The 17,506-nt window shown below is 48.9% G+C and overlaps 1 protein-coding gene across 1 annotated transcript in view; it reads left to right on the top strand.

The window, feature by feature from the left end:
- ST8SIA2 (ST8 alpha-N-acetyl-neuraminide alpha-2,8-sialyltransferase 2) overlaps positions 1 to 17,506 on the top strand; it is a 395,574-nt gene that overhangs the window by 11,283 nt on the left and 366,785 nt on the right. The gene's annotated exons all lie outside the window — the stretch shown is intronic.

Here is a 17,506-nt window from a genome sequence, read left to right as displayed (position 1 = left end):
CAATGATCAATGCTCAGAAAGGGAGATGACAGAGAGAAAAGAACATCTGCAAATAGCGTGAAAATATATTTCCCTAGACTGTGTGAAGACCAACCCCCTGGCCAAAGGGCTGGTGAGAGTCCCCCAGGATAGGTCAGGCGACAAAGACTTCAGGAAAGATAGATGACCTCTCTAGAATACCGACTGTTTCATAGCACTCCTCTCTGATACTCTCTTCCGCCTCAAGATTCTTCTGTGATCTTCTTATCTAACCCAATAAAATTAGGATAGAAGGTTCTGTATTTGGTTCTTCATCAGTGTTAGATCTCGGACTCTCTAGTTGGCAGAGGTAGGTACCAATGTCCAAATAGGGACCCTTGCTTCTAGTCAGGGTAAGGGGGGTACACTCTTTAGATAATCCCTGCTCACCTGCTTGGTAGCTTGGCACGAGCAGACAGGCTTATCAAAGGCAATGTGTAAAGTATTAGTACTAACACTCACAGTAACACAGTGAAAACACCACAAATGGACGCCACACCAGTTTAGAAAAATAAAGCTTCTTTATTTATTTATTTGGGAGATTTATAGAGCGCCTGGTTACGCGCAACAGCGTGTCCCCGCGCTATGATAAGTGGAAGTAACAGTCCAAGCCACCCTCAGAGACACCTACCTCCCGTATAGGTAAGTTTTGAGTTTTTTCCTAAAGATGGTCTCAGAAGGCTTCAGGCGCAGCTCCAGAGGTAGGGCATTCCAGAGTTTGGCAGCCAGATATCTGAAAGACCTCCCCCCCATTCGGGCCTTCTTTACTCTTGGAACCTTCAATAGCCCTGTACGGGAGGAGCGAACATCACGCATGGGCTCATACCGGGTTACCAAGCTCTGTAGCGGAATAGGAGCCTTGCCACTCAGAATGTGTTGACATGTGAAGAGTGCTTTAAACTCCACCTTTCTCCCGACAGGGAGCCAGTGTATTGCCTGGAGCGCTGCTTTAGAGGGAGATCTCTTTGGGAGCCTCATTACTAAGCGAGCGGCTGCATTTTGCAGCACCTGGAGGCGGCCTATGACCTTTCCCGTGGCCCCCAGATACAGCAAATTGACGTAATCTAGGCGCGATGTAACTAGGGCATGCACCAGCGTTCGGCGAGCTGCAATAGGAAGGAGATCTAATACCTTCTTTAAAGTTTTCAGAACACCGAAGCATACCCCCGCTACCCGGCCAATCTGAGGGCCAAAGGCCAGGCTCACATCCAGCCACACTCCAAGATTCCTTGCTTCCTGACAGGGGACTGGGGTGTCTCCCAGGCAAGGAGGCCACCATGCCGACGACCAAGCAGATGGCACTCCCCCCACCACGAGTACCTCGGTCTTGCTGCCGTTGAGCTTCAAGCAGTTGGCGGACATCCAGGTTGCAAGTTCTTGCATGCAATCTCTGAAGATATCCGCCGCAAGACCGGGCATACGTGAGAGGGAGATAACCAGCTGCGTGTCATCGGCATAGGACACTAAACGCATACCATGTCTTTCTACAATAGTCGCCAGAAGGGAGACATAGAGATTGAATAAGGTCGGGCTCAGAGACGAGCCCTGAGGCACGCCCTGGCCCAGCCCGATCTCCCTGGAGTAGCAGTCACCCAGACGAACTTGAAAACATCTGTCTGTCAGAAAGGATTGGATCCATCCAAGCGCAGCTCCTGACACCCCTCCTTCATTCAGACACTGTAGCAAGATGGAGTGTGCTACAGTGTCGAATGCTGCGCTTAGGTCCAAAAGGATCAAGGCCATGGTCTGGCCCTCATCCACACCCTGTCGTAAGGCCTCTACCGCCATAAGAAGTGCTGACTCTGTCGAATGTCGGGGACGGAAGCCAAACTGAGAATCGTGGAGCAGGGCAGCCTCATCCACAAATTTCATCAGTTGAAGGTTCACTGTTTTTTCGGCAACCTTCGCCATATATGGCAGGAGAGAGATGGGGCGAAGATTTTCTAATTTCTCAAAGCTAACATTAGCTTTTTTCTGCAGAGGAAGTACAACTGCTTGCTTCCAGGCAGTGGGTACAGTCTGGGTCTCAAAAGAGGTGTCGAGTAGATGACGAATGTAGGGTTCTAGTACCTGCAAACTACCCATCAACCGTCTAGGCGTGGTAGGGTCCCTCGGAGAGCCTGACTTTATAGATCCGCAGATGCGGATGAGTTCCTCAGTTGGTGGGGTAGCGAATATAGTCAGCCGCTGTTCCCCCCTCACCTTGGTTGTCTCGATGAGCTTAGGGCTCTTGCTAGCCTGCTTGGGGAAGGCAGAGTAGATCGTAGCTACCTTGTTGGCGAAAAACTCTGCTATGCGGTCACAACCCTCCACCGAGCAGAGTTCTTCGGGCACTGCCACAGGCTTCCCTACCGAAAGAGATTTATAGATTAGGAACAATTCCTTAGTGGAATTTTCCGCTTCTTTAATCCTGATGGCAAAATACATAGTCTTGGCCTTCCTGATCAATCTATGGTAGATACGTCTATTAGCTATATACCCTGCTTTGGCATGAGCAGTGAAGGCGGTCCTCCACTGTCTCTCTGCGCGTTTGCATGCTCCTTTAGCCGCTCGCACCTCCTCATTGTACCATGGCGCCGTTCTCTGAACACGGCCCCCCGCTCTTACCACAGCGAGCGGGGCCACCAGATCCAGAGCCTCCGTTATGCGCGGGCTAGGTTGGTATTAATTTCCTCCACTCCCTCTCCCCCTGGGTTGCCCTTCCTAGTGAGCGCCTGATTGAATTTAATTTGAGAGAAGGCCGCCCACCTCCGCCTAGGGTGTTTATGTACGAACTGCTCCACTGGTCGGGCTCCCTGAATATGAATTAGAAAGGGTACAAGATGGTGATCCGACCAGGGGATGGGTACTGGGTTATGGACTTCCACATGTTCCCAGTTAGCGAATATGGGGTCCAGTAAGTGGCCAAGTTGGTGAGTAGGGCTTTTAACTTTCTGCTCAAGCTGAAGTGCATTCATCGCTTGGCAGAGTTCCCTGGCCGCCTTGTCTGTTGGGTTATCTAAATGAAGGTTGAGGTCACCCAACACCAGATATTTATCAGCACGCAATGCGGCCTCTGTAATGCCTTCCACCAGACTTTCACTAAATCTCACTGCCATGCCAGGTGGCCTATAAATCAAAAGGCCCTTCAGAGTGCAGCTTCCATTAACCGAAATGGAGAAGGAGCCAGCTTCACTGTCCTCGATCTTGATCTGCTCCAGCTGACATTGGAGACCCTGTCTGGCTACAATGGCTATCCCGCCACCTCTACCCAACAGTCTGTCTTGTCGCAGTAGGGAGTAGCCCTCTGGGATGGCATCAATGATCTCTGGCATGGAGTCCTGGTCAAGCCACGTTTCCGTGAGGAAGACCAGGTCCCATTGCTTCTCACTAAGGAGATCATACATGTCAAGTCTGTGCCTACATAAGGATCGAACATTCAGTAGGCCACAGACCAGAACATGTTGATCACTGGTTGTCGCATTCCCTCGATGAAAGGTGAAGTTGCAATGACTGCAACCCACATTGTCCTCAACATTCATACCGTGAAGACATAGCCCCCAATGCTGGCTGCGAAGGGACAATAAGTCCTCTCGACTCCAGCATAGATGATCAGTTGAGGAGGCAGGGGGAATGGGGGTACAGCCCGTTCATATACACACATATCCATTGTCTGGTAGCACAGGGTTAAGGGAAAACCAGATGCAACTGGATTTGGAGCACTTTGTTGTGCTCATCCCCTCTCCCCATTCACAGGACAGGCTAGGGACATCAGTCGCACCACAGGGGGCAGAGCCAGCATTGTGTAGGGAAGGCCCAGCCCTATTCAGGTACCAGGTGCACTCCTCCCTCCCATCAACATGCAGATCTCTCCATTTACCACCGGGGCAGACCCATCCTGACTCCGGGAGCCAGGCACACCAGCCAGCTCCAGCCAATCACAAGCCAGACAGTCAATTCACATTTACTACACAGGCATGCCAACTTCTAGAAGTGGCACTTCTACACTAGACACATTAAATCTGCGCACACCATCGTGCAGTATTTAATCTCACGAGTTCGCACATACCAGACTCGCCCCTGCACTCCCCACACATCAGGAACTACCATGGACACAGAGATTCCCCATGCATTCCTATGGGAGGGCAGGCCAATCTCACCACACGCACTCAGACTGCGCACGCAATTTACACTGGGACACAGTGTTAAAGTGCGCAGAAGCCAAAAACAACTAACACCAGGTCACACATAAAAGCAAAAAGTTTAGGGGTGAGCCTGCCAAAAGTGCCAAGTCCAACAGGTACCTTTTTGATTTTGTCTGATTGCCATCCCAGTTAAACCTATGTGAGTAACAACCTGTCTCCAGCATGTCTACTTTACATGCAACTTCCACAGAATAATTTTGACGATGATTGAACTTGCTCAGGGTGCAGGTCTATGGAGCAACATCAAACCCCATTTCCAATCATGGCAGTGGACTTTGCCTAGCAGTACTGTGAGTTGTGTACCCATATTGTATATTGAGAAACACTGTGTTTTTTGCATAACCTCATGTTCTTGATAGGGGTTATTTATGGCAGCGCACACAGCATTTTGACTTACCTTCTTGGTGTCTACAGTGACTAGTGTCAGTTCTTCTAGAGGCCTTGGATGTTGGCGCTGTTTCCTCTGAAGGGCCTGGATTGTGTCATTGGGCTACGCGCAACAGCACCCAACACATTCCCAGAGGCATCTTGGAGGTAGAGAAAGCACAGAAGCACTGATGCGTCCAGTGTGTCAGTGTTAGATAACCCACATCCCACTGGCCAAGGTGGAAAAATCTTTTAGATTCTTACTGAGTGGCGATAGGTGAAGAGATAATTTTAGCATCCAGCAAGCAAGGTGTTTTACTTCATAATTTTGAAGTCCTTAGGAGGGAGCAATATTTATGAAAGTTTGGAGGAAACTAGAATTGAACATGTGAGGGGAGTCCAAGAGATGTAAATGACATCTGTAAGGATGCTAGAACTCCTTTTTAGAACCCAGATAAAGGTTGTGTTAGAAAGGCACACATTTTATGCATGTCAGCAGGGCAAAACTGAATATATTGGTAACTAAGTTGCCTGTTTAAGTAGCCTCTCTAGAACATGTGATCTTCAAGAGTTAACTGACTCTTTGATCAAGGATCAATTGGTACATTGCATGAATAACATTAGAATGCAGGAAAAACTGTTGGTGTAGCTTCTTAACTTCAAAGAAGCTATAGCCAGTATAGAAAAACTCAACATACTGCATGTTGGGTAAAGGAGATTAGGAAAGATGACAGGGGTGGTGCTGATGTAGCCTTGACAAAGAAGACAGGAAGCCACAATATTTATCTAAGGAGTTGGCTCTGAACACTGAAATGACCAAATTTAAATGTTATCATTGTGATAGTGATCCAGCGGCATACCAACAGCAACGATACTCCACTACCATATACTCACCTGGTCCCATAAACACATACTTGGTTGAGTAAACCGCTGGAGTCAAAGTTGATACATTTTCCACAGTTTTCAAGATTAGTTATTTATTATTCCTAACTAACCTTTCACTGATCAAAAAGTTCTTTCCTCTGGTCGAAGGACCATTAGATTAACTAGTTGATGGTGAAAAATGACATAAGCTAACTTGTTCTTTTATGTAATGTAAATAACCACAGGCTCAGGTACGTTTTAAATCTTTATCTAAATTTCAAATGCATGTGAACCATCTCAAATACACAGCGCAGTCACAATCATTCGTAGGAGAGAAAATTCAATTAATTCATGAAACAAATACTTTGGACTCATGCAATGATCAATGCTCAGAAAGGGAGATGACAGAGAGAAAAGAACATCTGCAAATAGCGTGAAAATATATTTCCCTAGACTGTGTGAAGACCAACCCCCTGGCCAAAGGGCTGGTGAGAGTCCCCCAGGATAGGTCAGGCGACAAAGACTTCAGGAAAGATAGATGACCTCTCTAGAATACCGACTGTTTCATAGCACTCCTCTCTGATACTCTCTTCCGCCTCAAGATTCTTCTGTGATCTTCTTATCTAACCCAATAAAATTAGGATAGAAGGTTCTGTATTTGGTTCTTCATCAGTGTTAGATCTCGGACTCTCTAGTTGGCAGAGGTAGGTACCAATGTCCAAATAGGGACCCTTGCTTCTAGTCAGGGTAAGGGGGGTACACTCTTTAGATAATCCCTGCTCACCTCCTTGGTAGCTTGGCACGAGCAGACAGGCTTATCAAAGGCAATGTGTAAAGTATTAGTACTAACACTCACAGTAACACAGTGAAAACACCACAAATGGACGCCACACCAGTTTAGAAAAATAAAGCTTCTTTATTTATTTATTTGGGAGATTTATAGAGCGCCTGGTTACGCGCAACAGCGTGTCCCCGCGCTATGATAAGTGGAAGTAACAGTCCAAGCCACCCTCAGAGACACCTACCTCCCGTATAGGTAAGTTTTGAGTTTTTTCCTAAAGATGGTCTCAGAAGGCTTCAGGCGCAGCTCCAGAGGTAGGGCATTCCAGAGTTTGGCAGCCAGATATCTGAAAGACCTCCCCCCCATTCGGGCCTTCTTTACTCTTGGAACCTTCAATAGCCCTGTACGGGAGGAGCGAACATCACGCATGGGCTCATACCGGGTTACCAAGCTCTGTAGCGGAATAGGAGCCTTGCCACTCAGAATGCGTTGACATGTGAAGAGTGCTTTAAACTCCACCTTTCTCCCGACAGGGAGCCAGTGTATTGCCTGGAGCGCTGCTTTAGAGGGAGATCTCTTTGGGAGCCTCATTACTAAGCGAGCGGCTGCATTTTGCAGCACCTGGAGGCGGCCTATGACCTTTCCCGTGGCCCCCAGATACAGCAAATTGACGTGATCTAGGCGCGATGTAACTAGGGCATGCACCAGCGTTCGGCGAGCTGCAATAGGAAGGAGATCTAATACCTTCTTTAAAGTTTTCAGAACACCGAAGCATACCCCCGCTACCCGGCCAATCTGAGGGCCAAAGGCCAGGCTCACATCCAGCCACACTCCAAGATTCCTTGCTTCCTGACAGGGGACTGGGGTGTCTCCCAGGCAAGGAGGCCACCATGCTGACGACCAAGCAGATGGCACTCCCCCCACCACGAGTACCTCGGTCTTGCTGCCGTTGAGCTTCAAGCAGTTGGCGGACATCCAGGTTGCAAGTTCTTCCATGCAATCTCTGAAGATATCCGCCGCAAGACCGGGCATACGTGAGAGGGAGATAACCAGCTGCGTGTCATCGGCATAGGACACTAAACGCATACCATGTCTTTCTACAATAGTCGCCAGAAGGGAGACATAGAGATTGAATAAGGTCGGGCTCAGAGACGAGCCCTGAGGCACGCCCTGGCCCAGCCCGATCTCCCTGGAGTAGCAGTCACCCAGACGAACTTGAAAACATCTGTCTGTCAGAAAGGATTGGATCCATCCAAGCGCAGCTCCTGACACCCCTCCTTCATTCAGACACTGTAGCAAGATGGAGTGTGCTACAGTGTCGAATGCTGCGCTTAGGTCCAAAAGGATCAAGGCCATGGTCTGGCCCTCATCCACACCCTGTCGTAAGGCCTCTACCGCCATAAGAAGTGCTGACTCTGTCGAATGTCGGGGACGGAAGCCAAACTGAGAATCGTGGAGCAGGGCAGCCTCATCCACAAATTTCATCAGTTGAAGGTTCACTGTTTTTTCGGCAACCTTCGCCATATATGGCAGGAGAGAGATGGGGCGAAGATTTTCTAATTTCTCAAAGCTAACATTAGCTTTTTTCTGCAGAGGAAGTACAACTGCTTGCTTCCAGGCAGTGGGTACAGTCTGGGTCTCAAAAGAGGTGTCGAGTAGATGACGAATGTAGGGTTCTAGTACCTGCAAACTACCCATCAACCGTCTAGGCGTGGTAGGGTCCCTCGGAGAGCCTGACTTTATAGATCCGCAGATGCGGATGAGTTCCTCAGTTGGTGGGGTAGCGAATATAGTCAGCCGCTGTTCCCCCCTCACCTTGGTTGTCTCGATGAGCTTAGGGCTCTTGCTAGCCTGCTTGGGGAAGGCAGAGTAGATCGTAGCTACCTTGTTGGCGAAAAACTCTGCTATGCGGTCACAACCCTCCACCGAGCAGAGTTCTTCGGGCACTGCCACAGGCTTCCCTACCGAAAGAGATTTATAGATTAGGAACAATTCCTTAGTGGAATTTTCCGCTTCTTTAATCCTGATGGCAAAATACATAGTCTTGGCCTTCCTGATCAATCTATGGTAGATACGTCTATTAGCTATATACCCTGCTTTGGCATGAGCAGTGAAGGCGGTCCTCCACTGTCTCTCTGCGCGTTTGCATGCTCCTTTAGCCGCTCGCACCTCCTCATTGTACCATGGCGCCGTTCTCTGAACACGGCCCCCCGCTCTTACCACAGCGAGCGGGGCCACCAGATCCAGAGCCTCCGTTATGCGCGGGCTAGGTTGGTATTAATTTCCTCCACTCCCTCTCCCCCTGGGTTGCCCTTCCTAGTGAGCGCCTGATTGAATTTAATTTGAGAGAAGGCCGCCCACCTCCGCCTAGGGTGTTTATGTACGAACTGCTCCACTGGTCGGGCTCCCTGAATATGAATTAGAAAGGGTACAAGATGGTGATCCGACCAGGGGATGGGTACTGGGTTATGGACTTCCACATGTTCCCAGTTAGCGAATATGGGGTCCAGTAAGTGGCCAAGTTGGTGAGTAGGGCTTTTAACTTTCTGCTCAAGCTGAAGTGCATTCATCGCTTGGCAGAGTTCCCTGGCCGTCTTGTCTGTTGGGTTATCTAAATGAAGGTTGAGGTCACCCAACACCAGATATTTATCAGCACGCAATGCGGCCTCTGTAATGCCTTCCACCAGACTTTCACTAAATCTCACTGCCATGCCAGGTGGCCTATAAATCAAAAGGCCCTTCAGAGTGCAGCTTCCATTAACCGAAATGGAGAAGGAGCCAGCTTCACTGTCCTCGATCTTGATCTGCTCCAGCTGACATTGGAGACCCTGTCTGGCTACAATGGCTATCCCGCCACCTCTACCCAACAGTCTGTCTTGTCGCAGTAGGGAGTAGCCCTCTGGGATGGCATCAATGATCTCTGGCATGGAGTCCTGGTCAAGCCACGTTTCCGTGAGGAAGACCAGGTCCCATTGCTTCTCACTAAGGAGATCATACATGTCAAGTCTGTGCCTACATAAGGATCGAACATTCAGTAGGCCACAGACCAGAACATGTTGATCACTGGTTGTCGCATTCCCTCGATGAAAGGTGAAGTTGCAATGACTGCAACCCACATTGTCCTCAACATTCATACCGTGAAGACATAGCCCCCAATGCTGGCTGCGAAGGGACAATAAGTCCTCTCGACTCCAGCATAGATGATCAGTTGAGGAGGCAGGGGGAATGGCCCTTGCCCGCGCCCGGCCGCGGACGGGCGCAGACGGGCTTAACTTAGGCGCAACTTCGGCACGCCTTCTTCGCACCCGCTGCGCGCGTCCGCTGCGCTGCCGATGACACATCCGCCTTATATCCCCCCCCAGCGTCCCAACAACTAGAGCGCTGCAGGTAGCTGCCGGAAGTAGCTCGCTCGGACCTTCCACACCCTCTGCTCGAACGGTGCTAGTCACCGGCGTCAGAACGAGGCGGGAAGGAGGGACGAGTCCAGCACTTCTCTGATTCGTTGCTGCAACTGCCTGCCTGCTTCAGGTAAACCTCGGCAGAGCAGAGTGCAGATTGTCCCCAAGTAAATGAACAGCAGCGCGAGTACAGACAGCACACAGATAGCGTGCACGCTCTTGCTCACACCAATGCCCAAGTGAGTTAAAATTATTTAAAAATGAGCTCACGCGCTCTCACAGCATAGCAGTTGTTAAATCACCAATACGCCGGTAGCGCGTCATTAAAAGCGGTAGGGACACTGCCACTGTCCACTTACCACGAGGAGGTCCCGGATCCAGTGCCTTATATCCCCCCCCAGCATCCCAACAACTAGAGCGCTGCAGGTAGCTGCCGGAAGTAGCTGGCTCGGAACTTCCACGCCCTCTGCTCGAACGGTGCTAGTCACCGGCGTCAGAACGAGGCGGGAAGGAGGGACGAGTCCAGCACTTCTCTGATTCGTTGCTGCAACTGCCTGCCTGCTTCAGGTAAACCTCGGCAGAGCAGAGTGCAGATTGTCCCCAAGTAAATGAACAGCAGCGCGAGTACAGACAGCACACAGATAGCGTGCACGCTCTTGCTCACACCAATGCCCAAGTGAGTTAAAATTATTTAAAAATGAGCTCACGCGCTCTCACAGCATAGCAGTTGTTAAATCACCAATACGCCGGTAGCGCGTCATTAAAAGCGGTAGGGACACTGCCACTGTCCACTTACCACGTGGAGGTCCAGGATCCAGTGCCTTATATCCCCCCCAGCGTCCCAAGAACTAGAGCGCTGCAGGTAGCTGCCGGAAGTAGCTGGCTCGGACCTTCCACGCCCTCTGCTCGAACGGTGCTAGTCACCGGCGTCAGACCGAGGCGGGAAGGAGGGACGAGTCCAGTACTTCTCTGATTTGTTGCTGCAACTGCCTGCCTGCTTCAGGAAAACCTCGGCAGAGCAGAGTGCAGATTGTCCCCAAGTAAATGAACAGCAGCGCGAGTACAGACAGCACACAGATAGCGTGCACGCTCTTGCTCACACCAATGTCCAAGTGAGTTAAAATTATTTAAAAATGAGCTCACGCGCTCTCACAGCATAGCAGTTGTTAAATCACCAATACGCCGGTAGCGTATTGGTGCCACTGTCCACTTACCACCTGTCCACTGTCCACTTATCCAAACTACACAAGACCAAAACAACAAAAATCCAACATACGCTGTTCAAGAATATGATTTTCAAAGAGTTCTAGGGGTTGCGTCAAAATAATCCACAGTTGCATCACGTTTAGCCCAAAGTACCTGTAGATGCGACAAAGTTCCAAACGGAATGCAGCGTTGAAAAACAAGCGATGCGTCACTCCTGAGACCCTCGGGAGGCGATGCGACAGCCCCGCTGGACGCAGCGGGCGTGTTGCGATGAATCCGGTCTGTATGGAGAGGGACGCGATACCTTGTATGGATTCCGGTGCGCAGGTTCGGTAGGAAGCGTCTCACACTGGCACGATGCAATGATCTTCGGGACAACGACAATCTCAGGTGTGGCGGCGATGCGCAGCGTCGATCTTTTCCTCTCGCGGCCCCTCGATGCGATGGCTTTGCGAACGATGTTCACAGCGACGTGATGTGGTCCGCAAGCATGCGGTGATCTCACCCAGCGATGACAGGCTCTGCGACGATACTCGCAGCGACAGGAAACTTCCCGCACCGGAACGATGCGTTCCGCAATCGAACGATGCGTCGGTTCTTACAGCAGCAACAGGCGCTGAGACGATCTCAATCTTTGCGGCGGCGGGAATTTCCTCGCACTGTTCGGGATGCGCTCCGCAAGCAAGCGATGCGTGGAAATTGCAGATCTTCTTCTTTTCTCCTTGTCCAGCTTCCCAAACAGCAGGGAACAACTTCCAGAGGCCCCACAATTGGATCAAGCACTGTAGGAAGGGCAGAACTCACCCAGCAGAGTTCAGGGGGAAGCTGGGGGTGAAGTCCTTTTATTCCTGGGACTTCTTAACAGGAGGCCAGCTCTCCTAAGGCCCTTTGAGATCTCTTCTAGCAAGGGGACATAGCATACAGCAAAGTCCTTCCCCTCTCCTTGGCAGTAAAGCAACTGCAGGTCAGTCCACAAGCACACAGCAGGACAGTCCTTCCTCTTCAGTCTTCCAGCTTTCTCCTTGGCAGAGGTTCCTTCTTGATTTCAGGATGATCTAAAGTTCAGTGGTCTGGGGTCCTGTACTTATACCTCAAAAATTCTGTGTTCCCTTTGTGCAGGAGGGCTCTGAGCCCGGTCCTAACCAGTTCTGGAGCACTCTGTTTACATGACTCCTTCTTTCCTTTCACAGTGCAGAGCAGAAACATCAGACGCCCCACAGGAGGTGGAGCCAGCATTGTGGAGGAAAAGCACAGCCCTGGAGCACTTTGTTGACATGATTCCTTCTCTCCTTTCACAGTGCAGGACAGAGACATCAGACGCACCACAGCGGGTGGAGCCAGCACTGTGGGGGGCAGGCACAGTCCTATTCAGGTCCCAGGTGCAACTCCTCCTTCCCATCTAGATGCAGATCTCTCTATTCGCCACTGGGTGGACTCATTCTGTCTCCTGGAATCCCCCAGCCCTGTCACTCACAAACCAGTCAATTCACAATCAACCAAAAGCACACAGAAAGGTCAGACAAGAAAGCAGCCACTTTCTAAAAGTGCCGCTTTCAAACACAGGATTTAAAAAACATCCTTCCTAAAATATGTGTAATTAAATTCTGAGTTCAGGGATACCAGACTTTAATTTTCTATCTTGCTCCTATGGGAAGATATGCAGGTAAACATTATACATAGCATTCCCCAATATAGCCTATGGGCAAGATAGCCTTTCAATAGTGAAAAACGAAAATGGTTGTAATTCACTACCAGAGCATGTCATCCACACTAGTACATGCTCTACCTTTCACTTACACTGCACCATGCCCAGGGGAGTACCTTGGGCCTTCCATAGAGGTGTCCAATGTGAACAGAAAGGTAAGGGTTAGGCCTGGCCAGTGTGGACACTGGTCAGGTCAGCATGGCAGTTAGAAACTGCACACAGGCACTGCGGTGGCAGGCCTGAGACACCATTTTAGGGCTTCTCATGTGGGTGGCACAATCAGTGCTGCAGGCCCACTAGTAGCATTTGATCACCAGCCCTGGCACACTCAGTGCACTTTACTAGGGACCTACTGGTAAACAAAATATGCCAATCATGGATAACCAATCACAGTAACAATTTATAGAGAGCCTATGCACTTTAGCACTGAACATTAGTGGTAAAGTGCCCAATGTCCTATTGCCAACAACCACAGGTCAGGAAAAATAAAGGAGGAAGAAGCAAAAAGTTTGGGGATAACTCTGCAAAAATGACCATTTCCAACAATCAGCAACTCACAGTATCTCTCCCAGCACCAGCACCTCCCGCTTGTTTATGAATTAAAAGAATAAAGGCATTGTCTTCTACAATCAAAAATACGATCCTTTTCGTTTTTGAGTTTGGGAAGTTATCCAAATACATTTCGAATTGCTTTAGATTATAAACAATAATTTCTTTCATACACTGTTTATTTGTGTTTTTTGGATGCAAGGCCATTTGTGTTGAATTGTGTGTGGTGGTTTGCAAACCGCCTTTATGGGATGCATGTAGGTCACATCCCAGGCCTGGTGCACCAAGTTATCATCATAATACTGAAGCCACAATACGTAGTAATGACAGGTGCTGGACTGTTGTGCTCTGACCTTCGATTTGTGCTCTTACATACTAACTTAATGTGGTGTAACTTTACATGAGTGAGCCTGTACTCCTGTTACAGAGTTAAAAAGGCCTGTTCACTTCTACCTGCTGACAAGGGTGGAGGTATCGTGCTAATAGATAAAACGGATTATGATACCGAATGCCGTAGACTCCTAAGCGACACTAGAAACTACAGGCCACTCAAGAAAGATCCCACCGAGGAATTACGCAACAGGATACTGACCCTGGTAAAGAATGCCCGAGATGCTGAACACATCTCCAAACAGGAGGCGGACTACCTGTGCACTAAAAGTGCCAAGACCCCGTACTTCTATACAGTACCTAAGATACACAAAGGGGTAACCCCCCCCACCGGGCAGACCAATTGTGTCTGGAATCCAATCACTCCTAGAGCCCCTGTCCCGCTTCTGTGACTTCTTCCTGAACCCTTTGGTCCAACAGACACCATCATACATAAAAGACACAAAACATCTCCTCAACGTGATCAAAGAAACTAATTTCAACCCAGAAACTCAACTCCTTGTCGGATTAGACATTGAGAGTTTATACACCAGCTTGCCACAGGACGCCACATTGGAAGTACTGCACGAAGTCCTTATGGGTACCACTTGGAACCATCACACTCCCCGTAGTTTCATCATGGAATGCGCAACTCTTGCGCTAAAGGACAACTACTTTGAATATGAGGGCAAACTGTACCTACAGACTAATGGGACAAGCATGGGGAGCGTTTTCGCTCCCAGCATAGCCGGTCTTTATGTAGCCCACTTTGAACAAACCTACATACAAACCATCACCAACCCCTACACAGCAAACATCAAAATATGGCCTCGCTACATCGACGACATCCTGATCATCTGGGAAGGGAGTCAAGAAACCTTGGATAATTTCCTCTTGTGGATCAACAGCTGTGACGACTACCTGAGATTTACAAGCACCAGCAGTGCCTCTGAATTAGCCTTCCTAGATCTCAATATAAAAGCAGACCAGAATGGCTTAACGACCACAACTTTTTATAAACCAACATCAAGAAACTCCCTCCTGAGGTTTGATAGCTTCCACCCCAGACCTCTAAGGGAAAACCTCCCTTATGGTCAATTCTTGCGACTCAGACGCAATTGCAGCCGGATCCAGGATTTCAAACAACAATCAACCACCCTAATCCACAAACTGGAAGACAGGGGATATCCCACCAGGATTTTGAATACCACCTGCAAAAGGGCACGGAATCAAAATAGGGAGGCCCTACTCGAGGCAACAACAAGACCACCTGAGGAACCGACCCTGACCTGTGTTACCACGTACAACACTGTATCAAACCAGGTCTCCAACATAATCAACAGGAATTGGAGGATTATAAACTCAGGCAGCAGGAATTGGGAAAAACCGAGGTTTGCCTACAAAAGAGCAAAAAATCTAAAAGACTCCTTAGTCCACACTAGACCCCGACCCAACAATGCCCCGAGAGACAACACCGTTCTCAACGCATGGGGCTTACCAAAACTTACAGGACACCAGCCGTGCAATAACTGCAGTGTATGCCACTTAACATCTCCATCCAAAACCCTGGACCTGGAACCAGGAAAAACATGGACACAACGTCAGTTCACCAATTGCAATTCTTCCAACCTGGTGTATCTAATAACATGCAGATGTGGCCTACGATATGTTGGGATGACTACCCGCAAGGTACGAACCAGAATGACGGAACACCGGAGCACCATCCGATGTGGCAAAAACATAAGTAAATTGACAGACCATTTCTTGTCCCAACACCACACCCCCAATGATTTTACTTGGACTGTCATTGAACAGTTTGACATAACAGAAAACAACGACAGGCACCTCCTCCAAAAGGAACAACGTTGGATATACAGATTGTCCACACATACTGGGGGGCTGAATGATTCCATACCCTGGAATTCATTAACAAACTGAACTAAGAATTAGCCTAAACAATATGTCCCTTTGTCTTCTCCCTTCTCAACAAACGTATACCACTGTGCATCTGAGTGTGCTGCCATTGTAATCGAATACTTAACCATTACCCATCAGTAGTGCCCCTTCAAACTGTAATCTTTTAACTTTTCATAACCCACAAGCATCCTTAAGCTTGTTCACTCTACACGTGCAATATAAACGTGCAATTTCAAGCCCCCTAGCGCATTGGCCGGACCAGCGGGCGCTCCCTTTGCTCCCCCGCGCATGCGCGGTAGCCGGGCGCTCTCATTGCTCCCTCGCGCATGCGCGGAGAGCAATATACTAATGCGCATGCGCCCGGCGAGGGCCACTCCTTTGTGCATGCGCACAGCTACAATGACATGGCGCTTCGCGCAATTGCACCCCTCCCTTTGTTTCTACACTAACACAGGTGCAAGTAATAACGGAGGCTTTATAAACATGACCGGCCGGGCCCTCCTTTCACAACCGGGCGCCGCAGAAGGACGACAGGTCCAAGGAGGAACCAGGCCGACAATTTCGTGAGTAACGAGACAGCGCACTACAGCTACTACTGGGGTAAGGTGTTGAGGTCTTCCCTTACAGGTCGGATGATTTTAAAAGCTGTTACAACCTTCTTTTAGGGTCTTTTTCTCTGCCAGGCGACCCAAGGAGGCTTTGTACAGAAAAATACTGTGTGAGGATAATGCTCTTTTACTTACCTGAACCTCACATTGGTATTTTCCGTTTTCTAGCTCACCACAACAACCGGCTTCTAGATAAAATCCACATGAGTCTTGTCACTGACAAGACCACACTTTAGCCATACATAGTTCGTTCACTCACCTTATAAGACGGTTGAATGACGGCTAAACTTGCAATATAATGCTAATGTGACTCTACCCTGTACGTCTGTCTGTGTCCCCCTTTATGTTATATGTAGCAAAGCGAGAGGGATCCCCCCTCTCACCCATATAGCACCTTAGGGAGTGCTACACATAGTAAATAAACACACTCACTATAATTTAGTTTATTTATTTAATTCACTTTTTACACATACTCACTTGGTCCTGAGGAAAGCCTGTTTTAAATTAAGAAAGGCCAGGCTGAAACCTGTAGACCACACAGGACACTGGAGGTCATAATCCATACTCCAACGCGTCCGTCTGCCTTTTAATACACCAACAGAGGCCCAGTAAATTAAAATATTGTTTTACCCTCGGGTACTGGGACCATCTGTATGGTTTTTTAACTTTCACCTTCACACTCACTACACTGCACACTCAGCAAGTATACCAGCTCCGCAGTAATCTGGCGTCGAAGCACACCCGGGGCACGCTAGGTGCCACTGTGGTGGGCCCGATGATGAAGCATGCCACCAACTAGGTTGGTGGGTGAGGGCTTTCTGAAAAACCTACTGGTTTCCTTGGCGCACGTACTCCATTGAGTCCTTTCCTTTGTAACTTAGCTAGTCCTCTTTGATTTTGACATATAAAAGCGGGGATCCGGACTAGCTTACCTAGTCCTCACTCTCTCCTTTGATTCAATAATAGTGGTTTGCAAACCGCCTTTATGGGATGCATGTAGGTCACATCCCAGGCCTGGTGCACCAAGTTATCATCATAATACTGAAGCCACAATACGTAGTAATGACAGGTGCTGGACTGTTGTGCTCTGACCTTCGATTTGTGCTCTTACATACTAACTTAATGTGGTGTAACTTTACATGAGTGAGCCTGTACTCCTGTTACAGAGTTAAAAAGGCCTGTTCACTTCTACCGATCACTACACTGTATGCTGCTTCCACTATGCTCGTGATACTTATTCCTGGCAAAGGCAGTAGCCCTTCACCACTTTGAGGGTAGCACTTTGGCTGGCTGTACCAGTCCAACAAGACTGCAATCTGTGAGACAGGCCTATGTCATTGCATGCATGCATATTACATGTTCGCCCATGACATCAAAAATCAGCATCAGTGATTCAGATGCTTTTCTAGCTGGTGCACTTAGACCAGGGTACACATCCATCACCATGTAAGTGCTTTTCAATCCCAACAACCAGTCTATCCATCCTTGGTATTGTTGATGAGTGACTTTATACCTGATGCAGTGAACAGGATAGGGAATGA

This window comes from Lissotriton helveticus, chromosome 3_1, assembly GCF_964261635.1.
Source record: "Lissotriton helveticus chromosome 3_1, aLisHel1.1, whole genome shotgun sequence".
Classification (NCBI taxonomy): Eukaryota; Metazoa; Chordata; class Amphibia; order Caudata; family Salamandridae; genus Lissotriton; species Lissotriton helveticus.
Note: the sequence above shows the minus strand (reverse complement) of the source record. Positions and strands in the feature narration are given on the sequence as shown.